We start from the raw sequence: 16,008 nt of genomic DNA, 5'->3' as shown, positions 1-16,008 counted from the left end.
GAACCCTTCACACCCCTATCCTTCAAAGTCTGGAGGGCAGCAAGAAGGTCGTCGATGTTCTTCTTTTCCTTGATCAGGATGCCCCACCTCCATGACCCTAGGGCCTCCTTGATGACACGCCCGGAGAAGACTGGTAGGGGGTGGCGGCGTCATCCTTGACATAGAACCATTGCGAATGCCACCCCTTGTTAGAGGTGGACAAACACATTAGCAGATACGCATCTGACCAGTTGCTACGGAGGTGAATGCCAGCGCATCCCACCAGCGCAGGTAGCTCCTGCTTCTCGACCCACCTCTTCAGAAGGTTGACGGCGAAGATATGCCGCCATAGGTCGAAATGGGGATCGATCCCTAAGAACCCCTCGCACAGGGCAACGAACGCCGTGATGTGTTGGATCCCATTAGGGATAAGGTGTTGCAACTCTACCAGGTAGTAATTCAACAGCCCTCAAAGGAACGGGTGAGCAGGTATGGCGAATCCCCGCTCATGGAAGTGGGTGAAAGACACAACATACCCTTCGAGCGGCGATGGTTTGTCCTCATCACCAGGCAGCCGCCACTCCTCGGTGGCAGTCAGCGGGTGAAGGAGGCCATGGCGAACAAGGCCCTCCAGGCGCTGAGGGGTGATGCTGGATCTGCCCCATGGCTCCATTAAAACGATTGGAAGGAGGGAGGATGTGAGCTCAACGGCGGCTGCAATGTGGGTGCGAGCTTGGTGGCGGCCACAATATGAGTACGGGAGGCTCTAAAGATTGGCGGTGGAAGTGGACGATGCAAAGGTGAAAAGGCAAAGTACGGAACCCTAGGAGCGAATCTTGTGGTTTTATAGGGGCGACGGACGTGAGAAGGGCAACCATCCATCTCGATCTTTGAGCTTGCCACGACACACCACTGCGTCATGCCACGGGATACACGCCAGCGATCCCTATCCCTTCCCACCAAAATCACGCCGGGCGGTTCGTCTTCCCGAGCGGATCGGACTCTTTTTCCATAGAGGGGACACGGGTTAGAAGATTTCCCTTCTGGCCTATATAGGCCCAGATAGCCCAAGGGTCAGCCAAATAGTCTTGATGGCCATCCCTGTTGATGCAAAAGTGGATCTACAAACACAAAGGGCTAATACCCGAATCGATATCCAAGGCATGCCAGTCGATTTGACCTGTTAATCGACAAGGATGAAGATACGAGCACTTTGGTCCTGACAACAGCGATACGCCCAGAAGTCACGGCCAAGAGGTACTCACGTGGAACTCGAGGATCGCTGAAGGTCGCACTGAAGCGATGCAACTCGACAAATCAATGAGAACTCGTAAAGAGAAAATAATGCAAATTGACGAAGTCGCCGAAAAGTAAGTAGATGCAAATAGGAGTAAAAATTGGTTTTGATATTGATTGATATATCTATTTACATTGCCCCTCACTCCATATTTATACCCTGATCTAAAGAGACACAACCAAACACAACTAGGACACCAAGCCCATATCTAGGGAAACACGTGACTCTTACATGAATCATACTCTAACAAATATAGAAAAGGAAATCAACTCCTATCTATTTCCCTGTCCGCCTTAATTACGATGGAAATCTCACTGTCCTTCTTCCCATTGGCATACCCCCTGTTTCATCGGCAATAATCTTCAAGTCTTCCCTCATCAGCATACTCCTTGTTTCATCGGCAGTAGTCCTCAAATCTCCCTTCATCGGCATACTCCCTGTTTCATCGGCAGTAGTCTTCAAGCCTCCCTTCATCGGCATCACCAGCTATCGGCAACCATCTTCACAAGCTGGCTTTCATCGGCTATCAAAGTATACAGTAACTTTCCCCTTGCCGATTAGTCCACTCCGAACATTTTAACACATGCAAAAAACGGTGTCAACACATGCCCCCCAATTTCGGAGTATAAAACCATTAATGCTCCGAAATTTACTCCAGATTACCGTAACTCATTCTCCAAGCCAAAACCTGATCTGTTATCAAATCCAATCAAATCTAATCCTGATTCACGCACTTCAGTAAATATCGCACAATCGCCAACCACTCTTGCCTTGATTATGGTTAAGATACCGAAACAATAACCCATCGGCAAGATCTTAACATGATAATGCTGTCATTTTCAAAATTAAAATATCCTGTACCGATATCTCTTCCAAGTCATGATTACTTGCCATCAACCCATCTGTACAATCCCCTGATCATCGTGCAAACAGTTACCATATCCATTCGAACCACTTCGACCTACATGCGCACGGCATAGAGATAAGTCCAAAATACCCCTACTCCAAGCGGCTTATAAATAGATTCCTCTGGAACACTTGTCTTCTACCCTCAGACTCCAATCTTTGACATTTTCTCTTTCCGGCGGCGACTCCGACGAACCACTGCATGACCTCAACCAACAAGAACCCTTCTCCAGCGTTACCTCAAGTCTCCTGCTCGTGCCTTCATCTTCTTCAAGATAATGGCAATCAACTTCGACGTCCCCGCGGTTCGCTCCTCTTCCATTACCTTTACTTTGATTCCCCTAGTTTTTGCAAATCCATACAGTTGGTGATTTTTCCTTTCTTGTGTTCTTCGGATCCTTCAAACTTAGGAACTGCGCAACAAATTAGTTATTCCAACCGACCAGCCGCATGTCCAATGCCTAGGACCAATGGGCAACCCAGATCCAACCGATCTGATTAATGCAGAAGTTAACAGAATCCCCTTTAGAGCCCAAAATTTCTCTCTGAATTTATGGAAAGACACATTCCGATCTTGGCCCAAAACCACCAAAGGGTGGAAAGATTGGTACTTGAGGGTTAATAGATCGATGCAAGTATACTTGGCAGAACGGAAATTAGACCAATGCATTAGGTTATCTATTGCCGATATGCAGAAGAATGAATCGATGATGATTGCAGCTGCTTACTTCTGGTCAGACACAACAAACACTTTTATGTTTGGACATGGCCCAGCTACTCCTACACTTGCCGATGTCCACATGCTCACTGGCTTGGATATTTCAACTGCCGATGAAGGCTCAATTTATGGTAGAAAATCTGAATATAGGGTGAATACCCGCAACATCGGCGGTTGGACGGGATACATTCAAGAATACCAGAAGACTGGGACACTTAACCAGAGGGAACATGCCACATTCTTGAATATGTGGTTAGAAAATTTTATTTTCTGTGGTCGATCAGTAGGACCAACCAACGCCTTCCTCCCCGCAGCTGAACTTTTGGCTAATGGCGTAAGATTTCCTCTTGGCCGATACCTTCTAAGCTCCACTTATCATCTTCTTCATCAAGTGTCTCAGAAACTTCTGCTTGGCGAACCCATCGGCAACCTAAGAGGCCCGTGGTGGTTTATCAATATGTGGCTGAATGCCCATATGCACAAACGCTTGCAATGGGACTTTTTTGCCCAACAATTCCCACGAGAAATTACTGAAGACCATGTGCTTGGGGATGATGAATCGGCAACACGCTCACCCCTCAATTTTGGTGAAGCCATAATTGTCCTTCCCAGAACAGGGGCCAATGAAGACCAGATCGGCAGATTCTTCCAAAACTTCTACAATGGTCTTTCTCGTGATCATAGGGCCTGGATACCTTAGATTGACAAGGACAACAGATTTCCCCTTCTTTTCAACTTTGCCGATGACACCCTGAATCAGGACAAGGAACTCATGATGGCCATCATTACTCCCAGGGCAATTCCAGTGAATACATTTGGTAGCGGGAAAAACACCAACATTTCATATGAATTTTACAACCCATCGGCAGTATCCCGTCAATTGGCTTTTGGGCAACTGCCAATCAAACTTTGCTTCGCCGATGTGATCAAACCCAGGGAAATAATCACCTGTGGAACAGATTGGAACAAGGTGGTACAACTCTCCCCCGATGCCGATATCACAGATGTCGATATATCCACCTGGACGCCAGTATCCTTCATCACCGAGTCATACAAGCAATGGTGGCGAGAGTGGAAGGAACAACTGTTTGCAACTTCTGCTCACACATATCGGCACATGATCGACCCTGAATATGCCATCCCTGACGACGCAGTAAGTTTCTTTCAACTCCTTTTTGCTCTTTCCCTACATATATCAGTAACTGACTCTCTCATGATAGGTTAACAACCCAGCACCATCGGTGAGCAAAAGTGGGAAACCCTTCGATCTTCAGCCTATTTCCCTGATATCACCGATCAGCTACAACACCCCCACCTTAACTGCTTTGACCCACCAGAAGATCTGTACCAAGACCATCACCTCTAAGTCCAGATTGGCTACAGCTAGGGCCACTCCATCGGCTGCTGCTACAACCTTGGTCAAGGCATTCAAGGTAACAACCTTGTTTATTTCTACTTATACCGATTATAAACTGTATTAACATTAATCACCAGGGGGTAAGAGCTGCCACTGGATCGTCATCGGCAATTCCTCTGATATCAAGCATCACTTCTTTTGACAAACCTTCAGAGGTATTCTCTTGACTTCTTATTTTATCCGTTAAATATCATACCTTACACTTGTTTTGCAGCAACAATTGGGTACATCGGCAAGCGTACCAGACATCCAAGCTTCACAACCAACAAGTGCCGATGCCCCCCAGCCAATCGTTGCCGATGCCCAAGCAAAGCGCAAAGCTTTAACAGATGCCGAGGCATAGCCAAAATGACAAAGGTCCATGCCGATCCCTACATCTGCCACAATGTCATCGGTCATCATACCTCAAGAGCCAACCACTGATGAAGTCACAGAGGACATCCCATCGGCAAGCTCAGCCGATCCCTCACACGACACACTCTAGGTTGTTTCTTCCAGTCAAGCACAGGAAATTGCCTTGAAACAGGTAAACCGATTAACCTAGCTGATTTAAAATATTCATACTTATCCTTAACCGACCTCCTTTTCTTTTTCTCAGGAACAAGACTCCCCAAACAGCCTATTCTCCTTCGCTATTGACATCTCTGACGATGATGGAGAGGAAACAAGTTCTTCCCTTGTACTGGGAACAATATCGGCAGAAACTAAGTCCAGGTTGGAAGCTCTCCTGAACTTGCTACAGCAGGATACCGCCCAACTTGTAGATGACTCGGACCCCACAAAGGCAATTTTCAAAACAATCTGTGGCCAGGTCCCTGCCGATGTTGAAGAAGTACTCTTCCTAGTAGCCCATTTAGAGAGTCGCCAACTACAATATCAACGGGCTGCCCAACGTATTGCCGATAGAGCAGCTCAGGCTCAACTCAAGGAAGAGATGCTACAACTGAAACAAATTGCCGATGAGAAGCACAAGGGCATCGGCAACTTGCAGACTTCGGGTGCTGAACTCAAGTAGAAAATCTTGGATTTATCAGCAAGGAAGATGGCTCTATTGGCTGAATTGAAAGAAATCAAGGCAGCTTTAACTCATGCTCAACAAGAAGAAAGCCAGCTACCCAATGCCATCAAAACCCTTCAACAAGAAAGAGATATCCAGGCTCGCAAAGCTTTGGCCATGAAGAAAAAACTCAAGCCCGTGGAGGGTACTGCCGATGACGATATCAAAGAAATGGAGGAAGCTGAGCAGATTTGCCTGTGTGCGATATTAGCTATCCAATCCTTGTTGAACTTGTAATCTTGTTTATTGTATCGGCACTTTATGAGACATTGACATCCTTGCATAATTCTAGCCGATAGGACTGTTATCGGCACTTATACTTTTATGCATCCATCCAGATACTAGGGTAATATTTCTTTAAATATTTTCCATTTAATGCTCTAGGAAACACAACCCCTTCGAGGGTTTCTAGAATATATGCGTTACAAGGAACAAACTGATTTATCCGATATGGACCTTCCCAATTAGGAGACCATTTTCCAAACTTTGAACTTTTAGTCCCAATCGGTAAAACCAGTTTCCAGACCAGGTCTCCATCGGCAAACTCCTTTATCTTCACCTTCTTGTCATACCATCTAGCTACTCTTTTCTTATTTTCTTCGATGCTAACTAAAGCCCTTAACCGATGACCCACCACATCTTCCAACTCATCCTTCATAAGAGTATTATAATCATCGGCTGTCAGCTGATCTTGAGAATGTATTCGCCTAGAGCCAACTTTAATTTCCCAAGGCAATACTGCATCATGTCCATATACTAACTGATAAGGCGTTACTTTGGTTGCACCATGATATGACATCCGATATGACCACAAGGCTTCATTTAATACTGTATGCCACTTCCTAGGATTTTCTTCAATTTTGCGCTTAATGAGTTTGATAATCCCTTTGTTAGAAGCCTCAGCTTGACCATTAGCTTGAGCATAATATGGAGAAGAATTTAAAACTTTAATTCCCATACCTACAGCAAACTCATCAAATTCTCCTGATGTAAAGATAGTGCCCTGATCGGTAGTGATAGTCTGAGGAATACCAAATCGGTAAACAATATGCTCTTTCACAAAATCAATCATATTAACCGATGTCACCTTTTTCAAAGGAATTGCCTCAACCCATTTTGTAAAATAATCGGTAGCAACCAGAATAAATTTATGTCCCTTACTCGATGGCGGATAAATCTGACCAATGAGATCAATAGCCCATCCCCGGAACGACCACGGTTTGATTATAGGGTTCATAGCCGATGCAGGCGCTCTTTGAATATTACCAAACTTCTAACATCCCTGACATCCTTTAAAATATTTAAAACAATCTTCAAGAATAGTCGGCCAATAGTATCCATTCCTTTTGATCATCCACTTCATCTTGAAAGCCGATTGATGCGCACCACACACTCCTTCATGAATTTCACCCATCAAAGTTTTTGATTCATCACTACCAACACATCTGAGTAAAACTCCATCTATAGTTTGATAATATAATTCATCATCGAGGAGCACATACTTGGTAGCTTGGAACCTTATACGTCTTTCAACCTTTTTATATAGATCCTTTAAATAATCGACAATCTCCTTTCTCCAGTCATCGGTATTAACTGCCGATGTTAGCACTTCCTGAATAAGTTGATACCCTGAAGCATGCTAAGCTAGTCGATTAGCTTCCTCATTATGCAATCGAGGGATATGTTCAAGACAAAAATCCCTAAATCCTTTCAACAATTGCACACATTTTTCATAATACGAAATCAAAGCTTCACTTCAGCATTCATAAAGTCTAGCCAATTGATTTATAACTAGCATAGAATCACCAAAGATTTCAACAGCATCGGCACGTATCTCCTTCAGTAATTCTAACCCTTTTACCAAGGCTTGGTATTCAGCCTGATTATTCGTCGACGTAGCAACAATCGGCAATGAAAACTCATACTTCCTTCCTTGAGGTGAAATTAACACAATGTCGATACCTGCTCCTTCACCACATGTGGACCCATCGAAGAAAAGTGTCCAGGGAGCAACTTCCAAAGAGTCCACTGAATCATAATGCTGAGTGACCAAATCAGCCATCACTTGCCCTTTAACTGCCTTAGTTGATTCGTAACGTAGTTTAAATTCTGATAATGCTAAAATCCACTTGCCGATTCTACCACTTAATATCGGCATCGACAGCATATACTTGACTACGTCGTCTTTGCATACGACCGTACATTCGGCAGATAACAAATAATGCCTTAATTTGACACACAAAAAGTATAAACCTAGACATAATTTTTCGATGGCCGAATACCTCATCTCAGCATCCACTAGTCTTCTGCTCAAATAATAAATAACACATTCTTTCCCATCAAATTCTTGAATAAGAGCTGAACCGATAACTGTATCATCAGTTGATAAATATAACCTGAAACGCTTCCCGTGTTGAGGTGGAACTAGCACTGGAGGATTTGTTAAATATTTCTTAATTTCATTGAGGACTAACTGCTGCTCAGCTCCCCATATAAATTCCTGATTGGCTTTCAATTTAAGTAATGGACTGAAAGCCTTGATCTTACCCGACAGATTAGATATGAATCTTCTAATGAAATTAATCTTACCGATCAACAATTGTAATTCAGTCTTATTGGCAGGAGCAACCACCTTGCTAATTGCATCAATAGACTTCCTACTGATTTCGATGCCCCGCTGATGCACCATAAAACCCAAGAATTGACCTGCCGATACACCAAATGCACATTTATTAGGATTCATCCTCAATCCATGCTTCCTTGTGCACTCCAATATCTTTCATAGATCGGCTAGATGTTTTGTGATATCTCCAGACTTAATCACCACATCATCAATATAGATCTCCACTAATGTGCCGATGTATTCATGAAAAATAAAGTTCATAGCTCTCTGATAAGTAGCACTGGCATTTTTCAAGCCAAACGTCATGACTACCCACTCAAACAACCCTACATGACCTAGACATCTGAAAGCAGTCTTGGGAATATCTTCTTCAGCCATGAATATTTGATTGTAGCCTGCATTACCATCCATAAAGCTGATAATCTGATGTCCGGCTGTAGCATCAATCAATAAATCAGCAATCGGCATTGGATAGCCATCCATCGGTGTGGCTTTGTTGAGATTCCTGAAATCAATACAAACACGAAGTTTTCTATTTTTCTTATAAACAGGAACCACATTAGAGATCCACTCTGCATATCGACACTGCCGAAAAAACTTTGCCTCAATTAATTTAGTTATTTCGGCCTTAATATCAGGAAGTATATTAGGGTTGCATCGGCGCGTTGGCTGCTGATGTGGCCGAAATCCAGATTTGATAGGTAACCGATGTTTAACTACCGATCGGTCTAATCCAGGCATCTCAGTATAATCCCAAGCAAAACAATCTTTATACTCCTTTAACACATCAATTATTTGCTGCTTACACTTGGAATCTAACTTAGCACTAATAAAAGTAGGTCTTGGCCTATCACCATTACCGATATCTACTTCTACTAAATCATCTGCCGATGTGAATCCTTGACCTAATTTTCCATCATCGGCAAACCTATCCATTAAAATTCTTCTTCAGAACCGACTGCTTGGATCGGTGGAATTTCATAATCAGCAACTCTAAGGAACTCTTTTTCCCAAACTTCTCCTGATATGCATTTAGTTCGCTCATAAGTATCTGATTCTGCCGATGCGATGATATAAGAAGAATCACCAGGGACAACCTCAATCTTATCCCCAATCCACTGTACGAGGCATTGATGCATTGTAGAAGGAACACAACAATTAGCATGAATCCAATCCCTTCCTAGAAGCAGATTATATGCACCCTTGCCGTTAATAACAAAGAACGTCGTCGGTAAGGTTTTGCTGCCGATGGTCAATTCAACGCATACTGCCCCTTTAGCCGGCGACACATTGCCTTCAAAATCTTTCAGCATCATATCGGTTTTGGTCAAGTCTTGATCTCCCTTACCAAGTTTCCGATACATCACATAAGGCATAATATTAATCGCAGCCCCTCCATCAATAAGTACCTTAGACATAGGCTGCCCATCAACTCTGCCCTTCACAAACACAGCCTTAAGATGCTGTCTCTCGTCATCGGTAGGTTTCTCAAAAACAACCATCATTGGATCTAGTGTCAACTGAGCTACTTGATCAGAGAGAACAACTTCTTCCTCATTATCAGATAGTGCCAAAAATTCCATCGGCAACATGAATACCATATTAACATCTGTCGATGGACCCTTATTTTTGTGTTTTACCTGCCACTGCTGATGACCGGACTTCTCATTGGAGGAATTTTCCTCTTGGTATAAATCCTCCTGACGCTCATGTTGCATCCTCCTTCTCTGTGTCTTTGTTAGACCCTCCGGGCACCAGCGAGGAAACTTGGTTTTCCAAACCGGCTGATAACAGGTCCTAGTCGATTCCACACGGCGTATATTAGGGTCCCTGTAAAATATTTCCTCATCGGGAACTCTTGCATTTGTCATTTCCTCAAGCTCCTCTTGATTCCTCGGAAAACATCCAGCGCGTTTACCAAGCCTTTCATGTACACTAAGTCTGCCCCCCAGCCGATCATGTACTGATGTTCTGCTTCTAATCGGCTCATTGATAAATAAACCCCGATTGCCAGGTTGAAATCTTCTTTCTGACCGATTGACCCCATAATAACCATTGCACTCAGGGCAATTTTCAACAGTTGGCAATTTAATACCTTCTTCCCAGCAATGAATATAAAATGGGCACCTCCAATGATCTTTATGCCGATGCCATTCTTCCCGACGTTTTTCTTCTTGCTGTTGTCGATATCGATCATTACGCTGACGCCAACCCTCCTGCTGCCTTCGATGAGTAATCACAATGCCAGGTCGAGGAGGTTTTTTGGAACTACTGCTTTCTCCCAGCAATCCCTTACTTCTTGCATCATCGGTAGTTATCCGATGTTGGGGATCCACTGATGCATTTTTCTCAGCAGCCTCGAACGTCAATACCTTGGTCTTCCCTTTGGCCTCCAACGTATTTGCTGGAAAGGGGTGTTGATCAATTTTCCTCGGCCTTTGGGCATTAGAAGTACCAAACTTAATTCTCCCAGATTCAATAGCCGATTGTAACTGTTGCCTGAACACCTTGCACTCATTTGTACTGTGTGAAGTTGCATTGTGCCATTTGCAGTACAAGATCTTCTTCAACTCTTCTGCTGATGGGATCACGTGATTAGGTGATAGCTTAATTTGGCCCTCTTGAAGCAGAAGATCAAATATTTTGTCAGCCTTGGTGATATCAAAGGTAAACTTTTCTGGCTCTTTTTGACCAAAGGGACAAGATATCGGCTTTTTATTCTTAACCCACTCAGCTAAGCCGATAACTGGTTCTTCATCAGAATCAGAATCTCCTACTTCTTCAACAAATGATACATTTTTACTCCAATTCTTTTTAGGTTCAAAAACCCTAGTATCTTGATCGGAGATCCTTTGCACAAGATGACTGAGGCTTTCAAATTCCTGAGAAGCATATCTATCTTTAAGATGTGGCAATAACCCTTGGAAAGCCAGATCGGCAAGCTGCCGATCATCCAGCACCAGACTATAGCACTTATTTTTTACATCTCGTAATCTTTGCACAAAGCCCTCTACCGATTCATCATTGCGCTGTCTCAATCTTACTAAATCGGTAAGCTTCTTCTCATGGATTCCAGCAAAGAAATACTTATGAAATTGTTTTTCTAGATCAGCCCAGGTAATAATAGAATTTGGTGGTAATGAAATGAACCACGTAAACGCCGATCCAGACAAAGATGATGAAAATAATCGAACTCTTAATTCATCTCTGCTAGCTGCCTCTCCACATTGAATAATGAAGCGATTGACGTGTTCCATTGTTGATGTATCATCCTGCCCAGAGAATTTAGTGAAATCTGGTACCTTGTACCGATTTGGGAGAGGAATTAAATCATATGCAGGAGGATATGGAGTCTGATAAGAATAAGTATTGACTTTGGGCTTTATCCCAAACCGATCCTTCATAATTTCTGCTATCCTATCGGCCCAAAAAACATCAGCTTCCTGCTGACGAACTAGTTGAATTTCTACAGGAGGTACCTGCTGATATCCTTCCACATATCTTTGTGGCCCACGATCTCTAGCAATCGGCATATTTGCCGTTACTTGTGGTCCATTAACTTGTTGGAAAGGATTCATCGGCTGAGCTGCCGATGCTTGATTCTGAACACCAGCTTGCATATAACCTTGTTGAATCCCTGTAATCTGTTGATTTTGCTGAACTGTGTGTTGAACAGGTAACTGTCCTGACCAACCATTATTAGAACCCATCGGTACAAAACTCACCGATGGCTGGTAATTTGCTGACATTGTTGGATAATTATAACCAGCTTGAGGCATAAACTGAACCCCAGTTTGACTCATAACAGGGGCTTTCTGCTGTATCGGCAGTAAGCTTGCCGATGGATTTGAACTGGGCATTTGAACCAAAGGCATTTGGAAACCCCCTAGAGTTGGTTGCACAGTAGTTGTTGTGGCATATTGAGGCACTTGGGCCATCGGCGAAATAGCCGATGGTATAGGAGCTTTACCTACTGCGTCAAACACTTGAGGTAATCCAGGATTGAAAGCAGATGACTCCGAAGACATACCATATCCCCACCAATTAGTAGGAATCTGGCTATTCCGAGACACAGGGCCTGACATAGCTGATGCCGATAAATCCGTACTAAGCTGAATTCGTCCTCCTGGTAGTACCGGATCTGATCGTATCGGTGTAGATTGAATATTAGGTAAGCCTGCCGATACTGGAGAAGAAGTAACTTCTGTACCCACAACGGCCGAGGGAGCCGATGGAGTATTGACAGATGCTGGCTCTGGTTGGTGATAGGTAGGCCCAACATAATGCGGTGACGCTTGTCCTTCTTTGAGAGTTCGAACCACAACATTATGAACAGTATTGGACAACACATTGGAATGATTAATCAAAGCATGATTTACTGTAGAATTAACCATCTCTTGAAGTTTACCAGGGTTGGAGTCAAAGGTAACCTACCGAGGCAACGACAAATCTTGCTTCTGGATAACTTGTCCACTCTTGTTCAGGCTAAACAATTTCAGACAAAGTTGCCTATATTCTTCTATGGCCTTTTCCATAGCCTGCCTCTGTTCTTCCTTAAGATCTTCTTCTGATACCGCGATAATGTTCCCCGCATCGATCTCGGAATTGAACATATTGATCGGATTGATTGGTCCCACCGGGCATGCCAAAAGATGTGTTGATGCAAAAGTGGATCTACAAACACAAAGGGCTAATACCCGAATTGATATCCAAGGCGTGCCAGTCGATTTGACCTGTTAATCGACAAGGATGAAGATACGAGCACTTTGGTCCTGACAACAGCGATACGCCTGGAAGTCATGGCCAAGAGGTACTCACGCGGAACTCGAGGATCGCCGAAGGTCGCACTGAAGCGATGCAGCTCGACGAATCAATGAGAACTCATAAAGAGAAAATAATGCAAATTGACAAAGTCGCCGAAAAGTAAGTAGATGCAAATAGGAGTAAAAATTGGTTTTGATATTGATTGATATATCTATTTACATTGCCCCTCACTCCATATTTATACCCTGATCTAAAGAGACACAACCAAACACAACTAGGACACCAAGCCCATATCTAGGGAAACACGTGACTCTTACAAGAATCATACTCTAACAAATATAGAAAAGGAAATCAACTCCTATCTATTTCCCTATCCGCCTTAATTACGATGGAAATCTCACTGTCCTTCTTCCCATCGGCATACCCCCTGTTTCATCGGCAATAATCTTCAAGTCTTCCCTCATCAGCATACTCCTTGTTTCATCGGCAGTAGTCCTCAAATCTCCCTTCATCGGCATACTCCATGTTTCATCGGCAGTAGTCTTCAAGCCTCCCTTCATCGGCATCACCAGCTATCGGCAACCATCTTCACAAGCTGGCTTTCATCGGCTATCAAAGTATACAATAACTTTCCCCTTGCCGATTAGTCCACTCCGAACATTTTAACACGTGCAAAAAATGGTGTCAATAATCCCAATGAGGGACAGGTATTGCGAGTGACTAAGACGTAGGTACGCGAACATCGGTAGGGCCTTGTTCCACGATCGAGCCCCAGCCAGGCAGACCCTGGATGAAATCCCCACGAATAGGATACCAGGGTTCCCTTAAAACTTTCCAATTGACAAAAACCAAATCCCACGGCCTTACCCATGAAGGATCCAAAATTACCCCCTGAGCGGTTCAATTCAAATCACTCGGGGCCTCAGGGGCTACACCCGGCGGGTACGCTCATGCGCACCCTATGACAAATTGACATCCCTCTAGGCGACTCTATCCAAATCACCCGAGGGCTCAAGGGCTACTGTCGGGGACCTAATACTGGGGTACCCAATGAAGTAGGACTAATAACCATCGAACATTGAGGCTTCCAGCCAGACAAGAGCATTGCTATTCTTCTTGCCCGGGCGATGAAAGGTTTGCTCTGCCTCGCCTAACATCCGAGGGAGGGCTCCGCCTCACTCGACCCCTACAGATGGGCTCCACCTCGCCTGACCCCCAAGGGCTGGCCTCTGCCTTGCTCGATGGCTAGGGGCTAGCCTCCGCCTCACCCGAGGGCTAGAGGTTGGCTCTGCCTCGCTTGACATCCAAGGGAGGGCTCTGCCTCGCCCGACCCCCAAGGACGGGCTCCACCTCGCCCAACCCCTAAGGGCTGGCCTCCGCCTCGCCTGATGGTTAGGGGCTAGCCTCCGCCTCGCCCAAGGGCTAGGGGCTGGCTCCACCTCACCCAACGTCCGAGGGCAGGCTTCGCCGCGCCTGACCCCTGAGGGCTGGCTCCGCCTCGCCCGACGTCCTAGGATGGGCTCCGCCTTGCCCAATGGTCGCTCCCTGCTCCTTCCTAATAATAGGCATAGGGTATGACAGGGCGTTCAAGTCAAACGCAGTACCGGAGACCATGCCCTGCACGCCTGCTGGAAGGTACCATCAGTTTACGATGGGACAGACGCTTTAGGTCCTTTCTGACGTAACAGTGCCTGAATAGTATTATAGGTGCTGACTTTTGTCCCATAGTGTAGTAGGCGCCGCCTTTAGTCCTCGGGTGTGGATACTGACATAGACATACGACAGCCACTACGGTCTAAGATAGAAATCACCTCATCTATAGTTACGAACGTATTGTCACTTCCCCTGTTACTCCCTGAGGGGTCATAGCTCGGCTCTTTAGCACGCCACACCATCCGCCAGCATAGGATGGTACACACCCACTTGCTAAAAAAGGCCAGGGTATGGCCTACAAAGATCAGCGAACACGCCACCTCTGACATGGTCTGCCGTGTTAAGCAGGGTAGGCATAGCGAAAAAGGAAGACCCAGCTCCCTCGAAGGACCTTCAATACCTTTGATATTTTCCTCTTTCTCCGATCTGTAACCCCTGCTCCCCCTTGGTCTATAAAAGGGAGGGCAGGGCCCCCCACCAAAGCGACTGACGGCGAACGAATAAGTTCAACACGCGCAACACTTCACAGACGACTGAGCAGCAACCAAGCTCTCAGTGACCTTTTCAATCACTCCATCAGAGACTTGGGACTTGTCCCTCTCTCAACCATTTGTACCCCCTACTATAAACCATTTTTGGTACTAATAACATGAGCAGCAGCAGTCTGGACATAGGGACGTTCAACCCAAACTAGTATAAACCTCATGTCCTTTAGTGCACCATCTAGGCCTAACGCGCAATAATCATAAATTTACTAGTCGGTGTTTGTTCGAAACACCGACACTTCTTTTAGCATATTGTAGCTAGTGGTGAGCTCATTATGTATCCCCTCAAGTTTATCATATTTTTCTTTAAGATCCTTTTTAGATGATTTGAGCTCCTTCAGTTTGGATGACATAGTTTTACTTTCTTCTCTAAGCTCAACACTAGCTTTTTCCGCTATGTCATATTTAACTAAGAGTGAGTCATTCTCAAGTTCTAGCTTTTGATTTTTAGCTCTTGTCTTTCTAATGATTTTAGTATATTGGTTTAGCAACTTGATATGATCATCATACGAAGGTGATTCAAATTCATCATCACTATCACTATCATCATTGCTAGCATGATCATCACCACTACTATCATCATCATTTTGTACCTTTCGTTCACCCTTGGCCATAAGGCATAGGTGTGTAGAGGATGATGGCGGTGGTGTCGGTGAGGATAGTAAAGAGTCAATTACAATAGTGGCCACCTTCTCATTCTCACTTTCATTATCGGATGAGCAACTTGATGAATCAATATCCATGAGCCAGTTACCAACGATGTATGCCTTGCCATTCTTCTTCTTCTTATGGAAATCCTTCTTCTTGCCATCCTTCTTCTTGTATGGCTTGTTTTTCTTCTTCTCATCATCATCTTCATCACTTGAGTCATCTTTCTTGCCCTTGTACTTATTCTTGTACTTGTCTTTCTTGGGCTTGGGGCATTGATGAGCTAGATGACCAAGTTCTCCATAATTATAGCAATCCATCTCAGAGATTGGCTTCCTTCTATTGCTAGTGAAGAAATTCTTGCCATCAAACTTGACACAGTTCTTATTGAGCTTCTTAAG

Source organism: Miscanthus floridulus, chromosome 17, assembly GCF_019320115.1.
Source record: "Miscanthus floridulus cultivar M001 chromosome 17, ASM1932011v1, whole genome shotgun sequence".
NCBI lineage: Eukaryota > Viridiplantae > Streptophyta > Magnoliopsida > Poales > Poaceae > Miscanthus > Miscanthus floridulus.
Note: the sequence above shows the minus strand (reverse complement) of the source record.